Raw genomic sequence first — 15,907 nt, forward strand, 5'->3', positions numbered from 1 at the left:
CTTGGAGGATAGTCAGTTGACTACCCAGTGTCCACTGTACTTTGATGGCTTTAGGAAATATTATGATATTGTAGCCATCTTATAATTTCCTGTTTATTTGCTTCTGGTAAGGCAAAGTTCTTTTATATCCTTCTGTCATAGTAGCACTCCTTTGAATAGTGTGTGTGTGTGTGTGTGTGTGTGTGTGGTGTGTGTGTCTATTTGCCTTTATCTATCTGTCTCTTTGGCTATCTACCTGTCTATCTTAGAAGTTTTTATTTATTTTAAATGTTCTATGTTCTAGTTTATATCTGAATATACCTCCAAATCTCATGAGCTCATAGGTGATGCTTTCAGGAGGTGATTGGATAATGTGGGTGTGGTGCTCATCAGGGATGAGTTTACTGTGAAATGTGACACTGGGAAGTAAAGCCTGGTCTGAGGAGGTGGGTCACCGAGGATGTGTCCTGAAAGTGTCTGTCTCTTTCCTTCTTCCATTGATCTCTCTCTCTCTCTCTCTGCTTTCTTCCTGCCATTCCATAAGCAAGCCTTTTCCATCCCCCTCTGCCATGCCACCCTGCCTTGGAGCCAGCTGATTATGGACCGACTTCTCTACAAATGAGGAACCAAAATAAAGCTTTCCTCTTTTACATTGTGGGTGTCAGATATTGTGTCCCAGTGATGAGAAAGTAGCTAAAACATTTTTAGTCTCTTATTTTTTCTTCCCTATATTAAAATTCCATATTTTTAAGATGTAAATTTAAATAACCTGAATGACTCTGTTTTTCTTTCAGTCTGATATTTCTTTCTCATGTATTTTTCAGTGATCGGTATCTATGAATTTCTGTTTTTTGGAACTTCATCGTTGGCTTTTATTTGAGGAAATAATTGAAGTGAGTTTTTTTACTGAGGGTTTGCACACACTTCTTCAAGGAGTCTAGTGGTTTAACCAATGCCAGACCTTCATATGAAAAATAACTTGATATTTTTGGACAAATCATAGGCTTCAGATGCACCCTACTATTTGAATGGAGCCCAAAATTAAGTATAAGAATTTAAAATAGGATTTCTGAGGTGAGTCATTTTTGTGTGCTTTCTTTCTATTCAAAGTAAATATGCTGGGCCAGGGATTTGGCTGAGTGATTCCTGTGCCTGCCTCGAAAGTGCAAGGTCCTGAGTTCGATCCCCGGTACCAAAAGGGAAAAAAAAAAAGTAAATATGCTATATTCTATTGGTGTTTAGTTAATTTGCTTTCTTCTTTTATGGTTTTGTTGTTTGCTTGGTTTATTTTCCTACTTATCTATCCATGTTGATTTTCTAGGAATATTTTCACCTGCCGCTAAAATCACGTGATTCCTGCTTGAATTAAATTGCAAACCAAAGGTATAATTTTGCTTTTGTTTTATTTTACTCTACTTTAAATGTTCTTGTATTTGATCAGTTCTTTTTTCTACTGTAAACCTTACTTATAATTAAAATATGTACTTTTTAAATAGTCATTTCAGTGTTTTAGGTGTACTTTACTGAAAGATATTTCTCTGTAAATCGCATATATTATTAAACACAAATTAAGATTCTTATAGTGTTGAAAACATAAATATATATTTTAAATGTCTCTTGTTAATGGAGTAATGAGTATTCAAATTATAGAATTCGAGGTATATTTTGTCTCTTTGTGATAGTCTCTTTACCACAAGTATAGCAAAATATGTGAGACAATCAAGAAAGACTGATTTTAGCTTATAGTCTTGGAGCCGTCAATCAATGGTCCTTTGGCTCCATCCAGTTGTGACAACTGTGAGCCAGTGCATCATGGATGAATGAGCACAGTGGATGAAAACTGTCCAATTCATGGCTGCCAGAAAGTGAAAAAGAAACAGAGAAATGGGATGGGGTACCAATATATCCTTCAAAAGCGTCCTCCAATGACCTAATTTCCTTCCACTACACCCACTAGCACAGAGGCCTGGACTCAAAGACTTTAATATATCAGCCTTTGAGGGGGATTAAAGATCCAACCCATAAGACTCTCCCCTTCCTATCCCTCACATGCATAAATACAACACAATTTTCCACCTCCCAATCTACATCATTTAACTTAACAGTTAATGACATCAACTCTTTCTTTACAAGTAACTAGAAACTTATTGCTTCTCGCTATCCACTGTGCTGATGCAGCCAACCATCTCTCATTTCTAGGCTTATTTTCATACCATCCAATAGGCTTTGTACATTTCTTTTGCTCCACAGAATGCATGCTCACTGCTACAAACAGAAATGTCATTTTTAAACAAGACAGGATAAGTAAAAGCTCCCATTCCTCTCATCATATAGTGGTCCTTCAAATATAGAGCCACAGCGAGGATGTTCTATAAATTAGGTGTCCTGTGGAGTCCGGTTCTTTTATTCTTTCTGATTCCTCTTCTATTACTTAATCCCTTACCTTTTTTTGTAATCCCTTTGTCATTTCTGTGCACCAGGAGCTTCTTCTTTGGTACATTTATTCCAGCTGTTCACTCTGCTTAGGAAACTTTGACATCAATTTCACCAATTACCTTTTTATAACTTCACTCAAATTTTATCTTCACAATCAGGTCTGTCTTATTTACCCTATTTAATATTCCATCAATCTTGTTCAGACTGACATTTAAATTCTCCCTTAAATCACTCTGTTTCTTTTATTGATTTCATTTTTAAGTAAGCCACACATTTAGGGTCATGGGTAAGGATGCCGAACCAATATCTTCTGTTAAATTATGCTATAAGTATTTTTCCCAGGAATTGCATTTTAAAAGTGCATTTAACGAATTGTATGTTTCATAAAGATATGGTTTTATAAACTTCCTATTTATATCTGCTATTAATATGATAAAAATAGTCAAAATATAGCATATTAAGCATAAAATTTTATGAAATTAGTTTTAAGTTTGAAAACTCGGAACACAATCAACCTTTGAGCAATTTAAAAACACAGTAGATTGAAGGATTGTGAAATATGTCTCATTTCCCATCAAGAATTGCACCAGTAAGTGGAAAATTTAATGTGAATATTTTTCCCGTTGTCCCGGCTCCTTTTATTTAATTTACATTTTGAAGGATTCTTTAAAACTTCAGTTGAAGTGCAAAAATATATATATTATTTAAGTCACTGTGGCAATTTGTTTAGAATTTCACTGTTTTTCATCATCCATCAAAGACACAAGGAGACATGAAAACTGAGATTACAAAACCTACTTTTCCTGAGGCATTAGCTTTCCCAATCAGAGTTTGTTTTTCAGTTCAATGGAGTGTTTTACTTTTTAATGGTTCACTTCACAGTTGTTTCAAAGGACACAATATATCAAAGTAGGGAGAATGTTTTGTTATTTTCCTGTCAGAAATTGATGGAAAGGGCCTGAGTTTTAATTTCCATAATATTTAATATAACATGTCATATATTTTACAGCTTAATAAACTACTTATATTTGAATTGTTTTTAAGATTTTATTCTGTGTATGATTATATTTATTGCCACAGAAGTAAAGCACATAAACATTCTACCTAACAATACAATGATAAATGTAATGTTTCTATAATTGAACGCTTATCTGGTTTTTAATCAGCATTGCAAAAGTGTGTAAATTGAGAGAAAGATTGCAGTATCGGCTGAGATTAGGATGTGCTTTTTAAAATAAATGGCATTATGGTTTGAATTTTGCCCCTCCCTCTGAAAATGAAGTCTTAATTCCCAATATCTGTGACACAATTTGAAAATAACACAATTGCAAATGTAACTAAGTTAGGATGACAACACCAGTGGCTTCCTAATGCAATATGACTTTTGCCCTTACAAAAACAGAATGAAAGTGCAGAGGCAGGCACAGAGAGAAAAACCACCACAGGAAGTTTTAGCAGAAATGGGTTTCATGTCTTTGCAAGTTTAAGAATATCTAAGATTGCAAGTGTAACTAGACACTAAGAGAAAAGCATTAAACACACTCTCCCTTAAAAGAATTGGAAAGTATATGACCGTGATTTCATTTCAAAGTATACTTCCTCCTGAACTGTAAAATAATATATTCCCATCATTTTAATCCACCCATTTCTTATACATTGCTATTCCATCAGTAGGAAACCAATGAGAAAGGGAAATTATTTTTTTTGCTTGTATGAATTATAAAAGGAAAGGTTTATCCTTTTCTACCTAAAATATATGAAATAAATAATATCCTAAATACTAAACTTTAACTACGTGGATCACTCAGGTCTCATGATTTAGTGGGGCAGATACAGCTTTATTTTGCACAGTAAGTTGGTAACTATATTACAGAGTTAATAAGTGACAGACAAGATTTGAACAAAGTTCTGTCAGACTGAAAAACTTGAATGCTTACCTGTACCATTCGGTCATAAGTGCATGCACTGAGTGTGTGGATGATAGTGGCTTGTTATGATGTCCATAGCATCATGGTAGACACACACACTTTTGCCCCATCTCAAAGAAATATTTCTTGACAATTAGTTAACTTTTTCTTAAATGATATTATTTAGGCACATAAACATTTAAATGCCAGCCTGGGATAAGTCATATATGATAGCCCTAAAACCATCTTGTTATGTTATCTAAAACAAGAGCATAAATGATCACTAATGATATAATTTTTAGCAACTGAATAAAGTACAAGTACTTTCTTTTATATAATTTATAAATGTATCTAATTGATTTATGACAATGGCTTTTAGCAAGAGTCAGCAAAATAGTGAATTTTATTTGAATTCTACAGATTACTTAAAAGCAGAATGAATTTGGCAAGTAAAATGTACTACAGTACTGCTTGGAGAAAATTATAAGAAAAAGCCTTATAGAAAATAAATAAAATCCAAAATACTGTTTCTTTTTTCTAGTTTTCTAAAGATTTCATGAAATTTTCTTAATAGCTATTAAATTATTAAACTTTTCATATTGATTTCAATAATATTTATCTTAGACTATTACTACATCTTTGAAATTTATCACCTTGCATGATGCAACAGACTATAACCATATATATATGTATGCTTGTAGCAAGTATATTTTGTTGAACAGCCATTATTTTTGGTTTTTCAAATAAAAACTAAATATATTTTGGCAATTTAATATAAGGAGAAGACATTGGGAGGAGTGAAAATAATAGAAATATAAGGACTGATACTTCACACAGAAATTGACCATCTAGGTAAAGACTAAACCTAAATTATCCTCAATTTTTTGTGTTTCAGATAGAGTATGTGTTTTCACAACAAAATAGTGTGATTAATGAGCTCAAATGCTTTAAAGGAGAACTGTAGAATATATTTTTATTATTTTGTAGAAGGCATAATGGGTGGCATGATTTTATAAAATGCAAATATAAGAATTACAAGAAAAAATATTATATACAACAAAATATGTTAAAATTAATGAACTATAAAACTAAAGCTAACACCTTATTTTAGTAAATAGTTTATGTTAGAATAAGTAATATTTTAGAAGAACACGGTGTACCAACATGAGATATACTATTATGACAATTCTGAAATAAAATTAATGCCCTTTAGAGAAGAAAAATACATGACAAAGCACACCAGTAGAGCACCAGAGAGAGGGTTCCACACAGCAAAGACACAGGGGACGCCAGACCACCCTATTAGGTAGGTTGGAGGAATCATCATGTCCGATTGGAACCAGGACTATGTTCAGGGGAAGGGCAACTGGAAACTGAAGTACAACCTTGCAGAATTCAACCCTGCAGGAGGACAGGGAACTAAACTTGGGACTTGAAGCCAGAAATCTGCCTGAATCCCATGGGTCTGAAACTGGTTTGCTAAGACCCAGTGATTTATATCTGCACACTGCTGCCCACTTTGTCTATTGTGACAGCAGAGACATACCCTGAAGGAGGCCCTTCATTTCATTTTTATTTTTTATTTCAAAAATTATTATTATTGGCTTTTTTTGCTCATATTTTAAAATTTTTTCCCACTCTGTTCAAATTTTTATTTTTCTCTTTTTTATCTTTCTTTTCTCTTTCCTTTCTCACACTCACTCTCTTGCTGTTGCACATTGTTCTTCATCTCCCTTTTTGTTCCTGTTCTAGCCCTAATTCAGATTAATTCTTTATTTTTCTTTTCTTCTCTTTCCTTCTCTCACCTGTGTCCTTTGGTCTCACTTCCAACCTTCCCCTATCCTTCTACCTATCTATCCCTCTCTCCACAACTCCTTCTAACTCCCCACCCAAAAGGATAAATTTGGTATATTGAAGGGTTTATTCACTATAAACGTATGTTGGGTAAGTCTTTGATTTTGATTTAATTCACACAGTTAAAAGTGATAGATTAATAACTTTCGCAAATTGTCATTTTCTAAGATGTAGTTGATGCTATGGTGTTACTTATTGCATCACTTGGGCTAAGGTGTTGTGATTGATCTAATCAGTGGTCCTTCCTGGTATAATGAAAATGAGACTGCCTCAGAGTCATTAGAGACTCAAAACCTAAAGACAAGCTATATCTGGACGATACTTCTGAGAAGCAGTCTTTCCATAATGGTTCCAATTAAAAGCAACAAAGATATTTCAATAAACAGTTTTGAAGTATCAACCCAGGAATTAAACCAAGGACAGTACCAAAAACAAAAAAGAGAAGACATCTAAGCAAGGCACAAACTCAGTTTTCCACCACATCAAGGGTAAACTCTGAGGGAAATGAGGTGGAAAAGTCTGACAACCAACCACCTGGACACCCTGAACTGATAGCACAGGAAGTAACAAAACAGATGAACGAGGCTCTAGAAAAATTCAAAATAGAAATAATCTCCCAGATAACCTCAGAGATGGAGAGCAGAGTGGAAAACATGATTAGAAGCTATAGAACAGAAAGATATAAAAAAATGGATGAGCTCAGAAACATGATGGAAGTCATGAATGCCCAGCATAAGAAAGAAATGGAAACCATGATCTCCCAACATAAGAAATATATGGAATCCATGAAACAGATTCGAACAGATATCCAGGTGATTAAAAACTCTATTGAAAGAATGCACGGCAGATTAAGGGAATGTAAAGGTAAAATATCAGATATAGAAGACAGGATTCCAGTTAATGACCATGAAAACAGAAATCTCTTCAAAATAGCAAGGGACTATGAGAAAACAGTGCTGCAGCTACTAGATGATGCAAAGAAGAATAACGTAAGAATGATAGGACCCCAAGAAAAAACACGAGAAAGTACAATTGACATAAAAAACTGTTCACAGAAGTAATAGTTGAAAACTTCCCAGACAGAGGTAGAGAATTTGACATATAGATGAGTGAGGCATATAGAACTCCAACTAGCCATGATCAAAAAAATCTACACCTAGATATCTAGTAGTCAAGATCCCAGAAACCCAACAGAAGAACAAAATTCTACAAGTAGTTAGAGAAAAGAAATAAATCACCTACAAAGGAAAGCCCATTCGAATCACTGCAGAGTTGTCAAAAGAAACCCACAAGTCAAGGAGAGTCTGGAGTGAAGTATTTCAAGTCCTGAAAGACAAAAATTTCCGAGCTAGACTGTTAAATGCTGCAAAATTATCTTTCTATATTGATGGGGAAATTAGATACTTCCACGACAAAGAAAACCTGAGAAATTTCATGAACAGCAAACCATCACTACAAGCAATTCTAAACAATATCCTAGAAAAAACAAATGAAGGTCACAATTCCATGAGGCCCAAAAGAGGGTAGCCACAGGTAAGAAACTAAAGGGAAAGGGGAAAAATAAGAAATAAAAGAGCCAACAAAAGTAAAACCTCATGACCAGGATGAGTCAATATGCACCAATTATAATGATCAATGTTAATGGCCTCATTTTACCAGTCAAAAGAAATGGACTGGCAGAATGGATTAAAAAGAAAAATCCAACACTATGCTATATACAAGAAACACACCTAACTCAAAAGGAAATTCATAGACTGAAAGTAAAAGGATGGAAAACAGTCCTCCATGCCACAGGAAACCAGAAAAAAGTAGGGCTAGCAATCTTATTTGGAGACATAGTAGATTTCAAACGAAAACTAATTAAGAGAGACAAAGATGGTTACTACATCCTTGTGAAGGGAACAATCCAAGAGAAAGAGGTGACAATCCTAAATATATATGCACGAAATATGAATGCCCCCAACTATACAAAACAAATATTAATGGACATGAAAAACCAAATAAGCACTAATACAACTGTAGTGGAGGACGTTAATACCCCATTATCACAAATAGACAGGTCACCTACATAAAAAAATTAACAACGAAATTCTAGAACTGAACCAAGCTATTGAACAAATGGACTTTATAGATGTTTACAGAGTGTTCCACTCCACAAAATCTGAATACACGTTCTTTTCAGGTGCACACGGGTCATTCTCCAAAATAGACCACATGCTAACTCATAGGACATGTCTAAGTAAATGTAAAAGAATTGAAATTACCCCCTGTATATTATCAGACCATAGTGCAATAAAATTGGAGATCAATAACATAAGAAACTGCAAAACACCCACAAACACATGGAAACTGAACAACACCCTCTTGAACAACCAATGGGTCACAGAGGAAATTAAAGAAGAAATTAGACAGTTTCTATAAGTAAATGATAATGCCAGTACAACATACAGGAATCTACGGGACACAGTGAAAGCAGTTCTATGAGGGAAATTCATAGCAGTGAATGCCCATATTAGAAAAATAGAGAACTCAAGTACATAACCTAATGCAGAAACTTGAGCTCCTAGAAAAAGAAGAGCATAACAAACCCAAAGCTTGTACAAAAGAGGAAATTATAAACATCAGAGTAGAAATTAATACAATGGAGATTAAGAGAATGACACAAAGAATCAATGAATCAAAGAGTTGGTTTTTTGAAAGAATAAAATCGATAAGCCTTTAGCCAACCTTATCAAAAAAAGGAAAGAAAAGGCTCAAGTCCATGCAATTAAGAACAAAAAAGGTGAAGTCACAGCAGACCCAGCAGCAATGCAGGGGATCATCAATACCTATTTTGAAAAACCTGTACTCTAATAAAATGGAAAACACAGAAGTAATGGGCAGATTCCTAGATACATATGAATTACCAAAGTTAAATGAAAAAGATAAAGCTATTCTAAACACCCCAATTACAATGAGTGAAACTGAAAATGTAATAAAAAGTTTACCAACAAAGAAAAGCCCAGGTCCTGATGGCTTCACTGCTGAATTCTACAAGACATTTCGAGAAGAACCATTGCCATTACTCTTTAAACTCATCAAGAAATTCAAAGGGAAGCAAGGCTTCCAAATTCATTCCTGGAAGCAAGTGTTACTGTGATCCCAAAACCAGGGAAAGACCCAACCCAAAAAGAGAACTACAGGCCAATCTCCCTAATGAACATAGATGCAAAAATATTCAACATGTTACTGGCAAACAGAATATAGAGGGTCATCAAGAAAATCATACACCCTGACCAACTTGGATTTATCCCATGGATGCAAGGACGGTTCAACATTCAAAAATCAATAAATGTAATACACTATATTAACAGAGTCAAGGACAAAAACCATATGAACATCTCAATAGATGCAAAAAATCCATTTGACAAAATCCAACACCCATTCATGAAATAAACCATACATAAAATTGGAATAGAGGTCTTTATCTCAACCTGATTAAGGCTATCTATGAAAAACCAACAGCCAACACCATACTAAGTGGTCAAACCCCAAAAACTTTCATGCTAAAATCAGGGACAAGACAAGGATGCCCACTATCACCACTCCTGTTCAATATAGTTCTGGAAACATTAGCCACAGCAATTAGAAAAGAGAAAGAAATAAAAGGAATAAAAATAGGAAAGGAAGAAGGTATACTTTCATTATTTGTTGATGATATGATACTTTACATAGAAGACCCAAAAAACTCCACCAAAAGACTTCTCGACTACTTGACAGATTCAGTAGAGTAGCTAGATAAAAGATCAGCACTCAAAAAACAACAGCCTTCTTGTACACAGATAACAGACCCACTGAGAGAGAAATTAGGGAAACAATTCCTTTTACAATAGTATCCATAAAATGAAATTTCTATGAATCAATCTAACAAAGGAAGCAAAAGACCTCTACACTGACAACTACAGCACTCTGAAAGAAGAGATCAAAGAGGATACAAGAATATAGAAAGTTATCCCTTGTTCCTGTGTAGGAACAACCAATATAGTGAAAATGGCCATACTTCCAAAACTACTGTATAGATTAAATGGAATGCCTATTGAAATTCCAACATTTTACTTCACAGAACTGGAGAAAAGAATCCAAAATTCATTTAGAACCATAAGACACCTAGAATAGCTAAAGCAATTCTAAGCAACAGAGACATGGCTAGGGGTATCACAACCCTCAATGTGAAACTATACTACCAAGGAACTGTGATAAAAACAGCATGGTACTGGCAAAAGAACAAACCTGAGGATCAGTAGAATAGATTAGAAGATGCAGAAACAACTCCAGACATACTTAGCCACCTCATCTTTGACAAAGGAGCCAACCACCATCATTGGAGGAAAGATAGCCTATTTAATAAATGGTGTTGGAACAACTGGATTTCAACCTGCCAAAGATTAAAACTAGACCCATACCTATCACCATGCACTAAACTCAGATTGAAGTGGATTAAAGATCTAAATATTGAAACAGGAACACTAAACTTGATGGAAGGTAAGTTAGGTAGAACTCTTGAAGACATTAGCATAGGAAAAGACTTTTTGAAGAAAACCTCAGTAGCATGGGTACTAGAGAAAGAGTCAACAGCTGAGATCTCATCTTATTAAAAAGCTTTTGCACTGCAAGAGGAACCACCAACTGAGCTAAGAGACAACCTGCAATGTGGGAAAAAATTTTAGCAGCTGTACCTCAGACAAAGGACTGCTATCTGTAATATATAAAGAACTGAAAAAATTAGACCCCACAAATTCAAAGACCCAGTTCAAAAATGAGCATCTGAAAAGAACAGACATTTCTCAGACAAAGAAGTAAAAGCAGCAAATAAATATATGAAAAAGTTTTCAACATCACAGGTCATTTGAGAGATTCAGATGAAATCAACACTGAGATTCCACTTCACTCCGGAAAGCATGACTGGTATCAATAAATCAACCAATAACAAATGCTGTCGGGGGTGTGGGGAGAAAGGAATCCTGCTCTACTGCTGGTGGGAGTGCAGGCTGGTGAAACCACTGTGGAAATCAGTATGGAGATATACCTCAAAGAGCTAGGGCTAGAGGTCCCATTTGATCCAGCTATTCCTCTGCTGGGTATCTTCAAAGAATTAAAAGAATCGTACCACAGCGATACATGTGCACCCATGTTTATAGTGGCACACTTCATAATAGCTAAATCTTGGAAACAACCCAAGTGGCCATCAACTGGAAACTTGATAAAGAAGATGTGTCTTTTGTTTTGTTTTTTTATAAAATGTAGTACTACTCAGCTGTAAAGAATGAGAAACTAGAGGCAATTATAGCTAAACAAATGCATATGGAGGCCATACTCTTAAGTGAAATAAATAGGACACACGTGTGTAAATACCGAATAGTTTTGCTAGTGTGAGAAACTGAAAGTGTAAATAAGGGTTAAAATGATTAAAATGAATAATTGATAATTTGACCTAGGAAGAAAAGTTCCAAAGTAGTAGAGTTGGTGGGAGGGGAAGGGAAAGGAAAAATTATGAAAAAAGAAAAAAAAATGAAAATGAAGTCTATGTAAATAGGGAAGTTTGGAGTGGGTGAAGGGCACACATGTAACGGAAAAAATAAGAATCAAGATACATCATGTATAGGTACAAGCACCCAATGATAAATGTAAATGTATTGTATATCTAAAATGTACCAATAAAAGAATTTAAGCAAAAATATAAAAAGAAAAATACATGACATCTGAAAAGAGTAAGATAAACATCATAAAAAGAAATTTAAGCTATATTCAAAAATTTGATAAGAAACAACATAAAAATTTAAATGGATGTTTTCAAAATAAAATCCCTTTATTTCAAATCTACAAGTGATTTGAAGTATGATGGCAGAATTGAGTAGTATTGGATAATTAGCCAAAATATAAAGAGGGTAATGCTCTACAGAAATTGCAAAATAGCCAGTTGTTTCATTGTAGTTAAATGTGATGGATGTTTAACTATACATGTTGAAATACATAATTTAGAAACTTAGAAAACAGGTAGGCAGGTAGACTTCAGCATAGTTTATCAAATATCCAAGTAGATTTACCACATAATACTACAAAATTGTCATTCCTAAAATATTATATGAATATTCATAAATTTAAATCTTAATTATATAAGATACTTCAAAATATTTACTAAACAAAAAAGCAGAATTTATGTAAAATTTCATTTAGTTTATTCTGATTATCTGATAACAATTTAATAATACACATGAGATTGTAAATTTGAAGTACTTATCTTGATCAATCTAAGACATACAATCACAGATTTCTTATTCATAAAAATTGAAAGTAAATAGATCACAGAAAATAAATAAAAGATAATGGGGTAAAATTAAAATAAGTGAGCATATAAAAATCTTCAAGATGTGAGTAATGGATTCACACAATTAAATGCAAAATTCTTTAATTCAGTAAAAATATATGAGATTAGCAATGTTGATCTGGCTTGATAATATTCCTATAATAAATATAAAATCTATTTTGATATATCATGAGATGAATTAGTTTAACAAATTTAAGTATGGAAATGGATATGGACACAAAGATTAAAATTCTAGCTATAAAAAAGGAAATGTGTCAATAGTAAAGTAATAAATTCATTCTTCCAATGTAACTCATATTTATTTTCCATTGCTAGAGGATTTTCTTCAATCATTGGCATCACTTTGAAAGGATATACTATCAAGGTAGAGTGAATTCTGAAGGAAAATAATCAGGATGTTGAAATCTAAATGGAATGACAAAAGACTATGGTGAATAATATGGAATACACTTTTCGAATGCTTGCAGACATATTGCATGCAATTTAATATATTGTCTGGCAAGTCTCCAGAATTCGCATCTAAAACCAACTGACAGGGTTTCTTTGTTCCTATGTTTTCTTAAATTTTTAGTTTTTATTATAATTTAAATGCACTTTAATCTTAACTGATTTTGAATTGTTCACAAATGAAATGTGTTGGCTCTGACATTAATAGTGAGACTGTATGGGAACAACTCATGTTGCTCTTTTCTTACCAGAATTACCCTTCATTTTTCCCTGAATAGGTAGTGAAAAGATATCTGCCACAATTTTTAACTCCATGACACATTCTACAGCACATTCAATCTGACCCTGAGTGGACAAACTATCTAAATTAGGTAGTGTTTTCTTACAAGCCTACCATAATTCAGTAGACTTTTAACTTAAGAAACAATTTTCCTTCCACTGGAACATTTTAACTGTACATAAATGTATATAACATTTTTACTGTATATAACAATTTCTTCTGTCCCTCCTTAATGGTAGGGATCAAATGATTTTATTTGACTTCCATCAATACTCATATTTCACAAGATGCAAAGGAATCTGGAATAAGAAGTGGAATCAGATATACATATCATAGATGAAAGATACAGGTACAAATCACCCCACTGAATTCAATATTTTGAAGTCTTTTACTAATCATTATATATATATATATATTTTTTTTTTTTCATTCTCTAGGCTAAATATTCCAATATGGTGTTCTTCGTCTGTAAGTCAGCTTGAGTTACTTTTCTATTTTCCTTCTAAAAGCTATGGTCCAAATTATGTGTTCACCAAAGAACAAACAGAATATTTCTTGTCCATCATATTACAAATGGAAATATACTATGATAAAGCATTTAGAATCCAAAGGCCATTATTACTTTATAACCAAACTTTCATTGCTGTGAATCCATCCATGATTAAATTCCAATAGGTGCCTATAAATATAAATCTATTCTCTTTAATTTTCTGAATAGCTGTGATTCTTTTTATAATATTTTAATACTTTATAGTACTATATATAATATTATAAACACTTGACATATTTTAATTGCTGCTTTAAAATATTTAAGAAGAATTACAACTTCTATTATAAAACAAATATTTCTTAATTTATTTCTAGACATTTTGAAATGGTGATCTTGTATATTCTTGGCATCAAAAATTACTTCCAACTTTCAATATTTATTTATTTATTTATTTGTTACTAGGGATCAAACTCCAGACCCTGTGGTTGCAAGGCAGGCAGCAGAACCACTGAGTTAAATTCCCGGCCCAACTTTCAATATTTAAATTTATGAACTCTGTAAACACACACACTTGGCCAACCCACTTTCCAGTCCCTCTTCTGTCTCTCTTAGATAGAAGCTATATTTCTTTCAATAAATTTTTCTTACTCTTACACACATACACACACACACACACACGTGTGTGTGCACATACAATTTAAAAAAGATACATTTTCAAATGTATCTATCTCTCATAGGCCAGTGATGATAGTGATGATCAACATCAAGGTGGTAATTGATCTCAGCACTTCCTAATGTTTCCTAGTTAAAAAGTATCTAAAGATATTACATAAAGATATTATGGATGGAAGGGAAGTTAGGTAGAACTCTTGAAGATATTGGTGTAGGAAAAGATTTTATGAACAAAACCTCAGTTGCCTGTGAACTAGCACAAACGATAAACAAGTGGGATCTCTTCTTATTAAAAAGCTTCTGCACATCAAGAGAAATCACCAGCAGTGTGAAGAGAAAACCCACAATGTGGGAAAAACTTCTTCACCTGCTGTTCCTCAAACAAAGATATACTATATCTAATCTATAAAGAATTTTAAAAGATCAGACCTCCCAAATTTAAAGACCCAATCCAAAAATGGGCATCTGAAATGAATAGATATTTCTCAGACAAAGAAGTAGAAATAGCAAATAATCATATGAAAAAATCACTGGATATTCGAGAGATGCAAATGAAAACAACACTGAGATTCCACCTCACTCCAGAAAGAATGGCTGCTCTCATGAAATAAACCAATAACAAATGCTGGTGGGGCTGTAGTGTAGACTGGTGCAACCACTGTGGAAATCCGTATGGAGATAACTCAGAGAACTAGGACTAGAAGTCCCATTTGACCCAGCTATTCCCCTGCTGGGGATCTTCCACAAAGAATTAAGAATCATACCACAGTGATATATGTGCACCCATCTCCATAGCAGCACAATTTGTAATAGCTAAAACTTGGAAGCAGCCCAAATGCCCATCAACTGGAGACTGGATAAAGAAAATGTGTGTTTTTTTTTTTTTAATAAAATGGAGTAGTACTCATCCATAAAAAATGAGAAATTAGAGACATTTATAGCTAAATGGATACACATTGAGGTGATACTCAAGTGAAATAAATAGGACACACATGTGTAAATACCAAATATTTTCTTAAGTGTGAGAAATTGAGAGTGTAAATAAGTACTAAAGGGTATAATAATGTGAAATAGGAAGAAAAGGGGCAAAGGGGAAGGAAGTGGGAGGGGTAGGTGAAAGGAAAGAAGGGAATGGAATTACTATGAGAAAATGAAAAAATGGAAACAAATTCTTTATAAATATGGAGGAATGCAGGAGTTGAAAGCAGGGCAGGGGAATGGGGAAAAATAACCAAGAGAGATTATGTAAAGATGTACATTTCCAATGATGAATGTCATTATATTGTATACCTAAAATGTACCAATGATTAAAATGAATAATTGATAACACAAAATAGGAAGAAAAGGTCCAAAAGGGTAGGGGAAGTGTGAGGGGTAGGGGAAAGGAAAGAAGTGAAAGGAAAAATTATGAGAAATGGAAAAAACAGAAACAAAATCTTTATAAATAAGGAAGGGTGGAGGGGGTGAAGGGATGGCAG

This window comes from Heterocephalus glaber, unplaced genomic scaffold, assembly GCF_053883595.1.
Source record: "Heterocephalus glaber isolate CG9 unplaced genomic scaffold, H.glaber_assembly_v1.0 deba00000122, whole genome shotgun sequence".
Classification (NCBI taxonomy): domain Eukaryota; kingdom Metazoa; phylum Chordata; class Mammalia; order Rodentia; family Bathyergidae; genus Heterocephalus; species Heterocephalus glaber.